Raw genomic sequence first — 18,536 nt, 5'->3', positions numbered from 1 at the left:
ATACATTGTCGATGGCTCAATGTGCGATCCAGGACACATCCGGAAACATGTCAGTTCTCATCTTCACTGATAGACACAGTGCAGTCTCAATGTCATTATATAAAGCGCACTTCTGGGAGTGAACAGTTACTTACATCTTGCCTTCACCTGCTGCTCCTGGCGCCACGAGCTAGATCAGGAATAAAGTACTATAGCACAACAGGTGCTGCACAGGTTAAGGAGGAAGTGGTCCCAACCAGGGTGGGGCAGGTAGAGGAGAAGCCAGATGAGTCGGTGTGTGTTTTACTTGGAAGGGCTGCTTCTCTTTTGAGTAATGTAAGAGGGGCAAGTCCAAATGTTCTTTCTAGGACAAGCAAGATCCTCATGCGCCCTAGGTCCTTGCTCGCTCATTTGTCATATTCATCCGCACCTGATGCACTTCCTCATCTTTGGGCCCAGATGCCTTTAGACACTGAAATGTGATGTTCAGTGGCAGCTGACAAAGATAGAGAGTGGTGGGGTGGGTGGAGCGCATGGGGGAGTGCGGCGGGGGGATTTAATAATAATTTTTAAAAAAACTTACCTGGTGCTGGCGGCCGCCTCACGCTCCTATGCATCCAGTTCTTGGTCCCAGCAGTCCCTAGGAATGTATCACAGACTGCCCATCCAATTCCCGCTCTGCTTTCAAGCATGAGAGCAGCGGGGGAGATTGGCCTTAGTGGGATGGAATAAAGCTCGATCAAGCACAGAAAGTCTGTGCTGTTTCTTCAACCCGGCTGTGCAATACAGCTTGGATGGAGAAACCTAGCTGTGCATGTCTGTTTGGCCGGCCTAAGACGGTCGGCCAAACAGACATACACTTAGAAGTGCACCAACCACTTCTCCTCCCCCTCCCATGGCCCGACTCCGCCCCTCCCAGCACACGCTAGGTCAACCAGCAGCTGAAAAATAATAAAATATCACTTTATTTTTCAGCTGCTGGCTCTGAGCCAGTACCTTTGCAGAGGAGCAGCCGCTGGTGATGTTAGTGGAGCGTCTGGAGTGCGGTCACTGTGCCGGCTTTGTGTGACGGTGCACTGAGGCAACGGCTTGAATGTGGCGCTGCTCACAGTGTTGTTTACTTATTTACTTGAGTTGTGCGTGGCACCATTATTGGTTCAGGACTCAGTGCGCAAGTGGCAGTAGTCAGCGTCCTTCACTCGATTGGCAAAAATCACATCAAAACGTTTGATGCAGTTCACCGGGGGCAGCAGGCCCAGCGCCACCGCCTAGCCTCGCTCACTAGTCCCTTCCTAGCTGAAGACCAGACTCTGGACGTAGGGGTGGCCGACCAATACAACGCCTGATGTTTGCGGAACTCTGTGGAATTATTCAGTAGCTCCACAGAATTCTGCAAGGTGAAACTCCATGAGCTCCGCCCCGGCCTAGAAAAACACTCCATTGACAAGGTCAAAAAAAAAAAAAAAAAAAAAAAAAAAAAAAACAAGGTCCTCAAGAGAAGCAAAGCCCACCCCAAGCTGTGGCACCACTGCCTGCATGCTGTATGTTATAGGCTGTTTACAATACTTCTACCATGAAAGGGTGTGCGCAGCAGAACTTCCCTGACCTAAGTCCATCATGTTATTTGCAAAATTAGGGGAGCTGAAAAAGCCAGATCTTAAGTTTCTTCATGTACACAGTAAAAGAAGGAAATGATCTTACATCAGCAAAGAGAGTGTTCCACCATTTAGCTACCAGGAAGGAAAACAGACTTCCTCCCAAACCATATCATTTGATAAAAGGCATGACCAGCACATTAGTAACCACTGATCTTAAGGTGTGCTTAGGCTGATACAGAGAAAATTGTTGTCTCAGATAAAGATGTTCAGTCTTGTGGAGTGCTCAGAATGTCATGCACATAGTTGTAAACAGAGCAATTCACAATCAGAAGCCAATGAATGTCTCTTAGTCTCCTAGGCGAGAGGCAACTGACTGGTGTGAAGGGTACTTAAGAATTGTATGCACTGCCACTTTCTGAAGAGCCTGTAGGCAGTTGATAAGAAAATTAGGCAGACACCAGTAAAGGTAATTACCATAATCCAGTTACATAATAATCAATCACTGAATAACCGTTCTCTTAGTTTGCTCATGGAGGGGTAACAAAAATGTCCTCTTGCCGATCACAACGGCCACTGTTGCCAAAAATATAGACTTCCTCAAAGACATACAAATGCCATTACTGGGACCGGGAGACGCCCAAAATCTAGAAGTAGATCTGACCAGTGATGAACTTCAACGAGCGGTTGGAGCATTACACTCAGGGAAGGCACTGGGGCCCAATGGGTTACCAGTAGAACTCTATAAAAAAAAAATCTGCAACACAACTTATGCCACCTATGCTCCGTATGTTTACTCATAGTTTGCACGAAGGAGAACTGCCCAGAGACCAGCGCCTGGCTACGACAGTTGCTATCCCTAAACCGGGCAAACCTCCGGAGGACTGCGAATCATATAGACCGATCTCCCTCATAAACGTGGAGGCAAAAATACTAGCTAAAGCGTTAGCTACGCGACTCCAGGCACACCTCCCGACTTTAATCCACCCGGACCAGTCGGGATTTATGCCAAATCGTAATACAGCACTCAACTTGCGAAGATTGCATGGTATAATGGCACGCAAAGACATGATAGAGGAAGATGCGGTGATTTTATCACAGGATGCACAAATGGCATTCGACTTGGTAGAGTGGCCCTTCCTCTTCGCAGTGCTTCGGTGTATGGACTTTGGTCCAAAATTCTGTGCATGGGTAGAACTCTTATATACAAAACCTCATAGCTCAGGTGGTGGTTAACGGTCGTATTTCGATGAATTTACCATTGGGGAGGGGGACGAGGCAGGGCTGCCCCCTGTCTCCCGTTACTTTTTGCACTGGTGCTAGAACCCCTGGCGGCATGGATCTGGCAAGATCTGGTCAAACGGGGGCTACGGCGGGCAATGGGGTGGGAAGATTGTATCTTGCTCTACACGGATGATATCATCCTATATCTGGCCTCCCCCACACGCTCCATAAACAGCCTGCTGGATATTTGCGTGGCGTATGGATGTGCCTCAGGCTACACGATAAACTGGGCAAAATCCCTTCTTTATGTACTGCACGGACCTGCGCCAAAACTCCCACAACACTGCGCCATACAAATTGCGACCGAAGGATGCAAATACCTGGGTATATACATTACGCATACACGTACACGCTTTATTGCAGAAAATCTCACAAAACCACTAACACGGCTCCAAAGCGATGTCAAACATTGGCGCTCCTTGCCGTTAACACTACTCGGAAGGGCAGCCCTTTTTAAAATTATGGCGCTTCCTCTGTTTATATACGCCCTTCAAAATATGCCGTTCCCAGTAGCACCCGCATATTTCGCAACGATCAATGCAGAAGTGACCAAGCTATTGTGGGATGGTAAAGTGAGTCGGATAGTACTACAAAAGCTCATGCGGTGGTGGTACGATAGGGGAATTGCCCTTCCCAATGTTAAACAATATTAATGGGCTGCTTATGGTTTTAAACCAGTGGCTCCATGTACCACAGGAAGAGCCAGCTTTCCGCATGGATAGACATCTACTTGAAAACAAGCATTTACAATGCAATAGGTCTCGCATTTACGCAAGTTTGAGCTATTGACATTGCAAATGACGATGCCTTTTATTTTTGTTGTCGTTTTTCAAACATAAATAAAAAGCATTGTCATTTACAATGCCAATAGCTTAAACTCGCATAAATGCGAGACCTATTGCATTGCAAATGCTTGTATTAGGATACTTCAGTTGTATATAATGTTTTCTAGGTCATATATATAAAGTGACAAATGGTTATAACACTTTTTTAATTATTACTTATAACTTTTAAACATGCTGCGCAACATTCACAATGCTCTGCAACACATATTAAAAACTTTAACAAAGCCAATTGCTCTCTCTAAACACAAGACCTATTGGCTGTGCCAGTGCTTGTTTATTATTATTTCCAGTGCACGGAGTGTCTTTTGTTTTATTTATTGGTTCTTCCATTTATATGCCGCTACTCCAGCTGGTGGTGTCAAATGTCACAAGTAAAAATACAGTGAGAGCTCCCACACAGCCTGCCCTGTGTGTGTATATTTAGTCGCCCAAGATGGCATGTGTTTGATCAGACACTGCACCAGTGGCTAGTGTGAGGCGGCTTGTGGCCTACTTTCCCGCGTAGATTTGACATATATTATTTACCCCTGAAAGGCCCTGTTTCGCGTGCCGCTGTGGGAGAGGAATGCCCGTTTGACAGCACAAAGGAAATCCGCCTTGGGTGAGTGTTTTGTGCGCGTGTGCGAGTTTGTGTCAAACTGTGAATGCGTGTTTGCATCTGTGCGTGTTTGTGCACGTGGCTATGCGTGTGCCTCTGTGTTTGCGCTAAGGGTATATACATGTTTTTGGGTGTATGCATGCATGTGTGTTTGTGTGCTGAGCGTATGTGTGAATGCCTGTCTCTGCTTGTGCCTGAGTCTTCATGTGCTTGTTTGTCATCAGTTCCTTCTTATGCACCTTTTCCTGTAATCTCTCTACCTTATTGATGTTCGAGACAGCGGGTCAGCTAATAACCTCATGCAAAGACATAGAACTACGAAGATAAGTCGGGGGTGTGGCTGTGACGTCATGGGATTCTAACCACCGAGTTGAAAACAGGATCTTGACCACCCGCAGCGCCAATCTTTGATGCAGTGCGAGTTCAACTGCTTGCAGAATCCGTGCATTTTAAGAGGCTGCTGGACGGTGCTGTACGAGGGCCACCATCCTTTCCCGAGGACCAAGCAGAGAGGGGATTCCGGCTCTGGAACAAAGGCTTGGTGCATCACAGCCGCATCCTCAGGGATAGGAAGCGCTAGATACAAATACAATTTCTTGCAAGCGCCTACTTAGATAAGATGTCTTCTAGCAGCTCTCTGGAGCAATATTCAAATGGGAAGGGGTGTTGGCATTATTAACTAAGCATATTTACTTGGGGGGGTGTGGCGTAACAGTCAGAGATGCTGACTTCGGCATGGCGTCTGCTCAACATCCTGCTCAATAACCAGTGTCACACACACTCACTACAGACACTTGAATATTCACTGTGAGCAGGCACGCACAACGGGCTCTTTGATGGTCTTTGTGTGATTTCACATTCATTAAGTATTTGCAGATGCTCAGCTTGTCAATAGACACTTACTGCATGCCCTTGTATGTTGAGTGTGAACAAACACTCGTATGTGCTCCTAGACGATCTGCGTGAACACAGTCACTACAGACTCGTGGGTGTGCAGGGTGTGAGTTCACGTTCCGGTTCAGGACGCTCTCGGGTGATAGTGTGACCTCATGCTAGTGGAAACACAGATTTTTCATGTATGAGCGCACACTCTGAGGACAATGGGATGTTAATGCATGTGAACACACTATTTACAACAGTAAATATATTAGTGTTTGTGCACCCAGCAATGACTCCGGGGGGATGTATGTATGCAGTGCTCACCCACAGAGAATTTGGGGATGTTTTGTGTAAGAGCACGCATGACCGCCAAAGAGAAGTTCAGGTGTGAAAGCCATAATTCAGGGCAATGGGAGGACGCACACATGAAGGGCATTGGGCCGCTGACTGTGTTAGTACACACTCTCCGTGGTAGTTGTGAACTCACCGACTCCTAAATTACACCAGTGGTGGCAGGCGGAGAAGCTTCCGGTACCAGGAAGCGCGGAGACTCCGCAGTCGGGCTGCAGGGGCTGGAATTGGAGTCCGAGCTGTAGCTGTCGCTACACCCGCAGTCCGCTTCCCCTTGCGGGGGCGTGGCCCTCCGCAGCACACGCTCAGCTGCAGCACGGCGGCTCCTCTTCGCTCCTCCTCGCTCCTCCAAGAAGGCAGCTGCTGTTCAACATGGCGGCGTCGGTTTGTGGCGGTTTGGTGGCAGGTGTCGACCGCGGGCACGGAGCAGATCACCATGAAGTATTTGCTCGTGCTTTTCTCTGCCACTTGGATGGCCTCGCCTGTTAATGGGTTTCTTGTCTTTATGGGGCCATGTGTTTGGCCCCATAAAGATAAGAAACCTTTTGCGACGAACGCAAAGCAGGCCAGGCCGTCCAAATGGGACGGCTCAGAAAGCCAAGCAAATTCGTCACCAACACCTCTTTCCCAATCGCTGGCCACCGTTTAGCATAAACGGTGACGCCAGCCAATGGAAAAGAGGGGCGGGGCTTAATGCCCCTTACAGAAATACCCACATCTCATTAAATCTCGCCAGCGAGACTGCGCATGCGCGCAGCCTACGCAGGCGAGACCTAAAGAAGGCATTCTGGGGACATTATACAATAAAAAAACGACGACCTACCAGCACATACGATTAAAATTTGGTTTGAGGCACAGCGTGCGCTGGGATGGGAGGGGGTAATTACACAGGCCACACCTATATGGGACACCCGACGGCTAGGCAAACTGAGCAATACGAAGGGATTCCGACAATGGGACCTAATAGGCATTACGAAGGTAGGGGATGTTTGGAAAAAAGGAGAAATCATCCCATTTGAACGGCTACAGGAAACATATGGATTAGCACAGACAAAGATGTTTAGATATCTGCAGGTGAAGCATGCGCTCCAGAGTACCCTGCAACAAGGCACACAACTGCCAGAGGCCTCACCACTGGAGGATAGACTCCTCACAGATCATTTACATAAGAAAGCCATCTCCCTTGTATACCGAAAAATAGTCAAAAATCAGCCAGACCCCATGTTAGCCCTTAAGGAACGATGGGAGACAGAGTTAGGGCCCCTAGATGAGGCAGACTTGCAGGAAGCATTGGAATCTCCCAGGGAGGTGGCGATCCCGTCAAGGTTGAGACTACTACAATTAAAAGTCTTACACAGAACGTATTACGCACGTACACTACTTCATAAATTGGGAATCACTGATACACCGCTTTGCCTGAGACAGTGCGGCCTCCCTGGTACGTTCCTGCACACTATCTGGGAATGTCCCAACATCATGTCATACTGGGAAGCAATTATGACCATAATGTCACAAGTCACGGGGGTAGAAATTCTACCGGAACCAAAATGAAGCCTCATTAATATATGGGAACCAACAGACCTCAATCACTCGGGCCAGGACTGGGTAACGCTTGGCCTGACACTGCCAAAACGGAAGACAGCTCGTAATTGGGGATCAAGGCTGACTCCTACTCTGCGAAATTGGTGCCAGGATATGGACACCGCAATGGTAACTGAGAAAGCAGTATATGTACATATAGGATGCCAGAAAAATGGGCCAGAATATGGGGAAAATGGAACACTTACCGTAGCAATATATGTGAACCACCCCAAGAGGACACAATATCTGATGTTAGTGACTAATGGAGATTAAAATGGGAAAAATTAATATTGAGAGGCAAGCCCACCTAATTTTATACCTTATTTGTAAACTAGCAAATAATACAGGAATGTTTAAGCAGAAATGTAACTGTATACATATGTGGAACAACAATGACTACTGTCTGTTATTATGCAAAAATGTACCGATTGTAATTTGTTGCAAAATAAAAACAAATTAAAAAATAAATAAATGTCCTCAGCATTATAAGCTAGAACAAACAATTGGCGGCTGAACTATTTATCTTCATAAAATAAGAGCGCTAATGTTCAAAGTGAATTCCAAGTTTGTTTGTTTTTTACACAAAATGGACATGAGTGGGAGCCAGCTCAGCAAGCCACTAACTATTAGACCAAACAGAGTTTTGTCAAGCAAAACAGAGCATCCTAGTTTTTTCTCCATTAAGTTTCAAACAGTTAGCTTTTATCTATGCGGCAACCGCTCCCAAGATCAGAACTGTTTCGGTGTAGATGCAATGTATTCTGAGAAGGAAATCACAATATGGGTGTCGTCATTATGGGACTTTACCTCAAACCAAAAAGATGTAAATCATTGTGGCCAGAGGGAAGACATAAGATTCAACAGAGTGAAACTCAAAAAGGAGTTCTGAGGGACTCCAAAAATAATTAGCATTTCCTCAGAGGAGTATGGAGGCAGCATAACTGATTGCAGGCATTGTGAGAGAAAGAAATTAGATCAACCAAGCAATTGTCTGCAGATACCATTTTTGTTAAGACAATTTCAATAGAATACAAAACAGTAAGAAATGCTACAGCAATATTGAGTACGCTCAGCGCAGAACTTCCCTGACCTAAAATCATACAAAGTTTGTCTTCCACCGCCAGTGTTGCAGACTCCGTGCAATGCAGATATCTAAATCCTGACTGGTAGACATCCAGCAAAGAGTGAGACTGAAGATACAAGGATAGTTATGTGATGAGATCTTTGTACAGAATCTTGGCTGGGAGTGGCAGCAAGGAGGTAGGTCGATAGTTGCTTAACACCTTTGGCGCAACACCTGGCTTCTTTAACTCCTTAGCTGCAGAGGCTTTTCCTTCCCCAATGCTGAGATATTTTTGGATGTTGGGGCAATTTGGGCTTAGGTCTTCATACATTTCTATCCACAAAATGTATCTAAGCCAAATTTGTGTCCTTTTTTCAAACATCATGGGGATACTAGATGATTTCAACGTTTTGTGGATTCGCCTAGAGGAATCCACTGAAAATAGGAAAAATGTTGCCCTTTTTTGGAGAGGCAAAAAAGGGGGGGGGGGGACTGCTGTGCAAGAAAGTGTATAGTTTTTCATGAAAAACAACATCAATTAAAGGTGTGTTGTGCTAGGATCACCATTTCCCAGCTTTGAGGATCAAGCAGATGTTTCAAAAACATTTTTGAACCAGAATTTTTGCATTTTTCTAAGATGTAGCCCAATTTTTCATAATGTATATAGTTTCAACCTACTTGCAGTTTGTCACGGAAACCTGTGTGAATGATCCCGGATAGCTATACATTTTTGAAAGACTAAATTCATCAAGGGTTCATTTGTGTGGATTCCTCAAGGTTTTCCCAAAGATACTAAATGCTAAAATAAACAAGCATTTGCAATGCAATAGGTCACGCATTAATACAAGTTTTAGCTATTGGCGTTGCACATCACAATGCAATGCCAAGAGCTCAAGCTTTCAGTAATGCGAGACCTATTGCATTGTAAATGCTTATTTGAGAGGGTAAACTGAAAACGATGAGAGGCACTTTTTTAGTTGTACCAAAGCAGGGCTAATTAGCAGTTGTTATGAGTAAGCAATTTAATTAGGAGGTAGGATGCTGGTTTTAAAAATTAAATTTTATTTATTTTCTTAGTGCCTCTTCTGTGTTTCTATGTTGATGAGTGCTGTCATTCTTTCCACTTTGTTGATGTAAAATTGTAGTCCTTCCTCTATTTTTGCCAAATGTCCCGGTTTTTGGGTCGGACAAACTGGTCACCCTACATTTAAAGCCCTGGTCCGCGACATCTTCCCTACTTCTGTTTTCTTGCCACCCTCACTGCAACACGATATTGCACCTATTCCAACTGCACATCGGGCTGGAAGCTAGGCTCTGCAGGAATGCAAGCCATGCCCTCCTCTGGCCTAGAAACCCTCCTCGAAGCTTAGATTAAAGTAAAAATTACATTAAAGCTGTGGCACGTCCCTCCCGCGGACGTGGGAGGTCTCACCGAAGCTTTCGCTCAGAATCCCTTTATCCCGCTGACCCCCTCATCCCTCTGCTCGCCACCGGGACTGCAGCGAGAGCCCCCAAAGTGCACATTTTTCAGGCGAGAAATTGCAAATCAGAGGCCTTGTGAGGGGCCTGGATTTCTTTGGTGTGGGGGTGTTTTGTTGTTTACGGAGCTTTGGGTGGGTCGGACAACAGTTGGGCACAGCCCAGGAGCAGAGAATGGTGTCCGAGAGGCCCGAGCGCAGGAGGCGTCTGCTGTAAATATTATGTAAGAGATTATCACCGCGATGCGATGGCGTGGGAACCTGCTGCCACGATCCCTGGGTGTGTTCTCGTCGTGCTGGCCAGTAGAGAGTGCCAGGGGGGGGCGTAATAGGCTCTCTGTGCAAGTACATCTACAGCTCTGTTTTGAACCTTGCACTGCAGAATGCCTAGAAAAGACCTCTTCGGACTCTGTGAAAATGTGAGGTCATGTTCCCCAAAATCTCCTCAAGAATTTCCTTTAGCCTTTTTGAATCTTCATTTTACCTTTGCTAAGGTTTATGTTACGGGGTTTTTCAACAGAAAAGGATTCCCTGTGCTGATGGAAACCATTTCTGAGAACACTGGAGTGTGGGCAGGAGAAAGCAACGATGTGGAACAGAGTGAGAAAACATTACCAGAGAAATAAATACCCTTAAAAAAACGGTAGTGAAAGCGATCACAATTGCAAAACAAACAAGCCTATGAGTGGTGCGCGCGCGCCACTGCGAGCCATGTCTATTACGTGCACCGCTGCCATGCGATGCGCGTAATAGACACCAATATGTCATGGGCGGAGCAATGCACCCGCCTTTGGCCAATTGCGTGCTGTCTTTCATAAAAAGACGCACGCAAAGGCCAATAGCATGGGCCAAAAGGAAAAGCACACGCACGAGCGTGTGCGATTCCTAGGTCCGTTTTCAGAACCCCGTACAAGAGGTCTCTCGCTGCGCGATCAGTGCTATGCACTGCATCGCTAGGTGCGAGACATAAAAAGCAGTGAAAATAGCAAAATATAGCCATTGGTGACAATGTTTTTTATATAATTTTTTTGTGACAATGACTGATTTACAAAAGCAGTATTCTGTTACGTCCCATAGGCCCTTCTGGTTGCAAGGATAATAAGGGATTGCATTCTCCAAAAATACACGATACCCAAAGCCAACAACAGAGCTGCAGCTTATAAAGATTCTTCATTGTGCATCGACCATTGAATTCATATGATACAATATAATAAATAAAAAAGAAATATGAATAAAACCTATGTATTTACGAAAGGTGAACAAAATACTGAGTCACACAACAGTGGTTAATTTGTACACCTCTGAATTTGAGGTTATTGATATTATCATATGATTCAAAGGGCATTTTGCAAAGACTTCTGCCATGCACATTGGCTAACACTTCAAACATAAAAATGCACAGAAATCCGATTGGTATTATTAAATGTTATACTATTCAGTGTTCCCGTGCGTCCCCCCGACAAAAATGGTTCCCTAGCTTGTGTGGCTCACATCTCACATTTCACCCAGCAAAATCAACACTTTTTTAAAACAAAAAAACAATGTGGGTCATTGCAGAATTTGGGTGAGTTTTGAGTGGAAAACTTTGATTTGTTCATGTTGCTGTTTGTGGTCTTTTCTGTCACTGTTGGTAGAGTTTTTATCGAGCTAAGTGTGGGACCGCAGGTTGGCAGAATATTTATGGATCCTGTAGATTCCAGAACTTTCCCTAACAAAAATGTGAGAAAAATGTGTGTGTTTTCTGTCAAAGTTTGAGCCTTGCTAGGGCTTTTGGGTTCAAAAACGTGATATGGTCCACGCAGGTCACACCAACCTGGACTCCCATGAATGTCTAGTTTTAAAAAATGTATGGGTGTTATAGGATTCCCTGGGTGGCAGCCAAGCCCGGGCCCAAATACCACAGCTATCCCTATTGCCAATGTTTTTATGTTGCGTTTTATGGCCCTTTATGTTGCAGGAGCTAGGCCAAGACACACAAGTGGTGTAGCATTTTTCTCGGGACAAGTGTGGGAACACTGTGGTAGTAATTTTGGGGGTCCATGCAGATTACAAAAGTTTCCATCACGGAAATGTAAGGAGAATCCATGATTTTAGGCAAAGGTTAAGGTTTGCAGCGCTGTGGGTAAATAAAAGTAGTGGGACTCACACAAGACAGACTGACGTGTACTCCCTTGTGTGTCTAGTTTTCTGAAGTTTCTGGGTTATGTAGGTTTCCATGGGTGGTGGCAAGCAAGAGCCCAGATAGTGCAGTCATTCTGTATAGAAAGTAAAAGGAAATTTGGATGTACCCCACTCTGCCAATCTAAACATCAAACCTATGCCCAAAAGAATCTTTTACTTGCCATGGGGATGTTATGTGCTTTAATAAGCCCAACACCAGGGTAGCACACACACCAATTTTTTTTCTAGAACTAAAAAACTAAATCCCTGGTGTCTTTTTGACCCTTGAGGCCAGAATTGTGGTAAACTTTCCTAATCTACCGCCAGGGGTGACAGAATGACCCTTGAGCACGTTCTGGGGTGGGGGCACAGCTGATACCTGGATGGGATGTTAAAGACCCATGGATTGGTACTCAGCGGCTCATGTACCGCTGCCAATGCTCCACAGGCGGGAAATTTGATTTTGCTTCATTCCTTCTCCATTGTTCTGGTAGTCCACTTTTACTGAAACTGTGTGCAGGAGAGTAGGATCTGCTTCTTATGGTTACCCCCACTTTTTGCTGGTGTTTCACTGTTTTTCGACTTTAATCTGGCTGGGACCCTGCTATTAAGGCCCCAGCATAGCTGCTTCCTCTCTAAATTGATTGCATGTACTTTAGGTACACTCCAGATTGGATTCTGGGGTACCCTTATAAGTCCCTAATATATGGTATACTATATACCCAGGCCATAGGTACTCCAGAGGCCTACCAGGGGCTGCAGCCTGTATTGTGCCACCCCTGGGAAGCCATTTAAAATGACACAACAGGTCTGCTACAGCAGCCTGTGTAAGGTGGTGTATACACCCCTTACTGAGATATAGGTTACCTATATCTCTCCATATCACTGCACATGTAGACCTATCATTCACCCCTATGGCAGGCCTTATCAATCCTGAAGGCAGGGTGCTGGGTTTCATGTGAGAGGGTGCCCATGCATGAGCAGAGCCGCTCTGCAGCTTTCGGAACCTTTATTCCGGGGTTGTTTGTGATGCAGCCAAACAATATACTTTTAAGTACATTATAACCTCGCGGTAAATGCTAACTTTGAAATGGCTGCATGGAAACATGTTGTGTTTGGTGTCAAACACCTTAGAATCATACCCCACACCAGTAACATTTGGTGTCCCTGTTCATAGTCCAGCTCAAACCATTTGCAGGGCCTACCAGCCCCTGCTATGGCACGAAACTGGACAAAGGAAATGGGTGTAGCCACCCCTCTTTCATGACCCTCCCATAGGTGGGTCCCCAGAATTTTTCCCACCCCTTCCTTGGGTATAAAGTAGGAACTCCTGACTACAGGACTTTAGATGTACCTGGACAAACCTCTGCTACAGATTTACCAGAACTTCTACTATCTACACGACGTTGGATGACCGAAGAATCTCCCTTGGAGTAAAGGAGTTACTCCCCTGCAAGGCAGGCACCAAAGACGCATCTGTCCGGTTTTCATCGACAATGCTCCCGAAGGACACTGACGATTTTGCAACACAGGAGGTGGGTTTCCAAGCTTCCCCGAGGCTGATCCATGCTCTCAGCAACTCTGAGATCCGAAGCCCTTGTGGGGACGGTGCAACCCGAACCCCTGAACACTACGACCATTTGCGGCAGCATATGCTTCTTGGCGATCCCTGAGGCTGTGCTTTGGGCTACTTGTAGTCCAGACCCCAAGTAGTGATTCCACCGAAGATTGCTGGCCTACACTCCTCGAGTGACCCGTGGGCTGGTATCTAGTGATTTCTCTCAAGGTTCCTTCGCGATCCCTTGTCCGTTGACTTGTGGGTCCCTGAGAAGGGTACTTTAATTTTCAACGGGCTTTCCTGGTTGCTCCAGACGTGCCCTGACTCTCCATCGCTAGGGGAGTCCACAGGACCTTGCTGGTCCACACCAAAGCCATTTTCCTCTCACCGCGTGGGTTGAAGTTGCCAAGGCTTGTTGGTCTCCAAACTGGAAACTGACCCCCCAGCACTCGACATCCTTCGTGGGACAGCTCGCCTGCGGACTGTGGTCGTCGTCGATGCCTCATGGTCCCCGTGGCAGTGGAGTGAAGCTACACCTCTTCGCACCTGAAACACCCAACATCGGTGGGCATTCGTCTATCGTGCCCCTGGTCACTGGCAGGTAACCCAGACTCTGTCCCCTCTGCTTTCAGGTTCTTCACATCTTCGATCCAGGCTTGGATCACATCGGACACTTCTCCTTTCCATGGCAGCAGCACTTTGCAGCACATCCCCATTGAAATCAACAACGATTCCCGACACCATTTGACACCTATGCACCCGGCTTCCCTGGGTGAGGTAACACGAGTACTCCGGTGCTCCCGTGTGTGCTGGCCCTAGAACCCTCTAAGTCTAACGGGGTTTGCTCAAAGTCCTCTTCTAAGTGTCCTTATTCTTTACATTTCCAACCGCGACTTTCCCATTGAATTGTACGGGGCTCGGGCTGTGTTCTCACTGCACACGTCCCCTGTGGGTCTCCTGTGTCATTACCTTGGGTGGTTCCTTGGGGTCCCAGCGATTCTACGTGCTCTAGGCACTGTGCCTGGTCAAGTTGTGGTTCTTATAACACTTTCTTAATATATGGTTTGGACTCCCCCTGGGGCCCATTGTATATTCTGCTATTTACTGTTGTTTAATAACTGTGTTATTGTGTGCCTTGCTCTCTAACTTCATATAGAGGTTAGTAGAGAGTGTTTAGAAATAGAGACATATAATATATACCTTGTGTGGTTCTACTTTCATTTAGTTATTCAAGAGGATATAATCTGGTAAACCAAGCTGCTTTACACTCCTTCAAGACTTGGCCTGAAGGCTGCTCCCTATAGCTACCACTAGGATAGCTTTCAATAAAGGTTGTCTTAAACCTATTTATCAATAAGGATTGTTTGGACTGGTACCAGGTATCCACTAGAACTACTGGACAGCATATACCAGGCCATCTGCTCACACTCTTAAAGAGTTGGGCAAACCTTCCACCAAAGAAGCTATCTCGACGCAGTCTATATACACTGGAGATACCTTAGCAATTACAAACAGTTTACTGCCTATGGCTTTCGTGTTCTATATCTGTACTACTACTATTATTTCTATTTCAGGATAATTCTTTCAGCTTTCCTGGTACTCTTTGAAAATGTTTATAAATAGTGCTTGTTGGCATTTTTTGCAGTTAAAGAATGATTATATGTTCTTCAGGAAAGGATGTTGTGTAGGATTTGGGCATCAACCACGGTGGTGAAAGTACAAGTCTCTTTAGAGCTCTCTTTTTGGGGTTTCATTCTCTCTTAGCTGAGCTACTGCAAGGGAACTCAGCATTGTAGTGTCCTAATTTACCTTTTCTTCTTAGGTGAAGATACAATTATTCCTGAGCGTCAACTGCTGGTCTATTAAATAGGGGCCTCGTATCCACTCTGGAAAATGAAGTATTGTGCTCTACTTCTTTCTGGTTATAATTTCTTTAATAGGTCATGTGCGCTCTACAGCGTTCACTGTCGGAAACACAAAAGAAATGCGTTGTGGAGCCTTGAGATTCCTGTGTTAGATGCAATTTATAAAGGTAGCACATTCTTTTTTGTACACATTTTTCATTTGAGATTGTAACATAACTAAAGGACATACAATACGTTACTTAAACAAAACTGCTGATGCAGACTTCACATAGCAGGCAATGTCCTGCAGGAGAAATTTTCTCTTTATACCAGATCTTTCTCTGGTGTCTACTGCGACTTTTAAAAGTGAGGGTAAGTAAGTGATTGCTCTTAGTTTTCACAGGAGGTACTTTAAAAAAAATGTCACAAAATTTCACGAACTTTCTCAATGCAGAATTCTGAGACACTGAAATTTTGCACAACTAATATGTAAATTATTCCTCTAATTGATTCTCTGTCTCACAGGTTTTCTCATACAAGTTACTTCAGAGCAGCATCATAGATTATGGGGTCTGTTCCTTTCTTGTGTGAGTGTGTCTGTTTCTACTCCTCTGAAATCCTATCACTGGAAGCAGAAGTGTGCCAGAGGAAGATGTTCCATGGGCCCGAGAGTAAGCCCACCGTGGCGCACAGACATAAACAACTGAGCAAACCCAATGAAAGGAATCAGAAACAGAAAGATAGCATGGATCATTAGAGACAGAGATGCACTAGAGGGCGAGCACTAGCGACAAAACAAAGGTTGAACAGTAGGGGGCACTCTGGACAGATGTGCACATTCCTCTCCATTTCTTTCTAAAGAAATGTCCATCATTCAGTATGAGCTAATAAACAATAAATTAAAAGAAGGAATATTCTTTGCAGTATACATTGAAAATATAAATTTTTCAAAGAACATTTAAAAAATCTATTGCTCTTTGGCAGAACATGTGCCAAAGCTATTAAATTAGATCTTTCAGGTTTTGAGTATGGTTAATGAACAAAACACTTACCTTCACTGCAGTACTTTGTGATATAAAATAGGAAGGCCTGGTTTCTGATCTTTGCCCCGCAAAGTGGAATTCCTCTTGATCTCATGCGGACTTCTAACAGAATCTAGCACCTTGCTGCACTAGTGTCTTTAGTGCCTTAGATTCCAAATATAAGCTAAAGATAACTCCCACAATTCACTGATTTAAAGGTACAATTTAGAGAACTTGACTGGTGGATCCCTGTCAACTAGACCTTCAAAAGGATTTATGTATATTGCAGTTCCAATATAACTTAACATATGCTCTCTTGGGATGCATTATAATATATACATTACTGGTTTATAAGAACAAAAGTTAGTAATTTGGTGCTTTTTTCACAGTAAGTGTTTCATTGGGGTCTGAACCCCAACTAAGGTAGGGGGTAGACTCGCTACATAGTACAATATAGTTATAATTTAAAAATAGTCAGTGCTTAACTTCTTCGCTCCATTTATGCTTGAGTCCCTACAGTGCCAGTGTAGAGAAGCCATGTTGGGAGTACTGGGGTCAATTCAAGGAAACAGTTTATACTTATTTACTTCAAATAACAAAATTGGTAGAACAAGATGTTCTGCACCTTAAACTGACATATACAAATAAAAAGGAGGGGGCAAATTGTGATCATTTTTTCAGTGTATCCTTCAACCTTACCGTCCCTCTTGCTCTCCACAGTATCACAGCTCTTGCTGGGTATCGCAGCTCTAACTGGATATCAAATAGGGTTGCCTCCTCTCTTAGAAATAAATACTGTGCATTTTTTGTTTTGCAATTCTGGAACAACTAAGCGCTGGTAGGTGAAATAATTAATGTAAATTGTCAAGATGTATTTGTAATATGACAATTATAGCTCTGTTTTCTATAATGATTCTGAAATGATTTAGACATTTCTCTGATAGTTTTTCACTAATTTCTTTATCTGTTTGCTCTTTTAGGTTTATGTTTCAAAAGAGAATGCTCTTTTAGGTTTAGGTTTCAAAAGAGAAAAAATACTGAGATTCACTACTTTTCCAAATAATGTTAATGTCCTGGACTTAAAAATACAGGCCAGACCAGTATTGAAGTATGAATGTCTCCATGTATTTTTATCTCTAGCAGATAAAAAGAACTATACACTTACTAAAGTACCTTTAACAATAGGGCTAAATCCTGGACTTTACTAGTCTATAATCTACTAATCAAAGGCACCTTTAAACATAGTTTGAGACTATGGGGTCTATTAGTATGGCGGGCGGATCGGATCCGCCCGCCATACTACACCGCCCGCATGCCAATTACCGCCCGCCATATCAGTATGGCGGGGGGTACCGCTGCAGTCGGGAAGACCGTCCGCCGCTTTTCCGCCTGGTTGTCGAGTCGGCCAGGTGGAAAAGGGTTTAATATGGTTAGTATGCAGGCAGAGAGCAGCCTTTCCGTGGCGGCAACGCGCCGTCACGGAAAGGCATGCAGAGTTCACATTTGCGGGCCTGTTGCAGGCCCCCAGGAAGTAGGGGGGGTGGGGGTGCACATGAGGGGTACCTATGGTACCCCCCTGCATTAGCATGCACAATGTGGCAGGCACCGCGCGGTGCCTGCCACTTTGTGCATGACAAATGCACAACATGCATTTTTACCATTGCGGCGGGTGCTGCTGAAAGCACCGCCCGCCGCAATGTTAAAAATGTGTGATGCGCCCGCCAGTTTGGCGGGCGCATCCTAATCTCCCCCACGGGACCGCCGCACATATGGCGGGCGGTCCCGTTTTCCGTCAGGATGGAGGGCGGACAAAGTCCGCCCCCCATCCTAATGATGCCCTATGTTTGAAGCAACTCTGTGACACCATGATGCCATTCACCATAAGAATAGTTCATGTTTGTGCTAAAGAGAAATGTAGTTGTGCATAATTTTAGTAATTTGTCCTGAATTTAACTGTAGAAATTCGCCTCTCTAATCACGTTAAGAGGTCACCAATGATCTGAAAACATTGAGCCTACCTCAAAATGCATAAAAGCTGTAGTCACTTGCTTTAAACTAGGAATTCATTTATGTTCACCTTCTACTCTCCTATAGCTTACAGTTTACAAACTGGTGCTCAGTTGCCTGCTTTGCAGGTATTTTTACTCTGTTGGAATTCCCATGAAGCATGTCTTCACTTTGCTAGAAACGTGTAAGACACACTTAACACCAGAGTTTAACATTACTACACGCAATAATACTTTATCAATCAGGCTTGGATATTGAGTAGTAATTTTCATTTAACACCGGGTTAAGACAT

The sequence above is a fragment of the Triturus cristatus genome, chromosome 12 (genome assembly GCF_964204655.1).
Source record: "Triturus cristatus chromosome 12, aTriCri1.1, whole genome shotgun sequence".
NCBI classification, from domain to species: domain Eukaryota; kingdom Metazoa; phylum Chordata; class Amphibia; order Caudata; family Salamandridae; genus Triturus; species Triturus cristatus.
The sequence above is the reverse complement of the archived record's forward strand: the minus strand, read 5'-3'. Positions refer to the sequence as shown.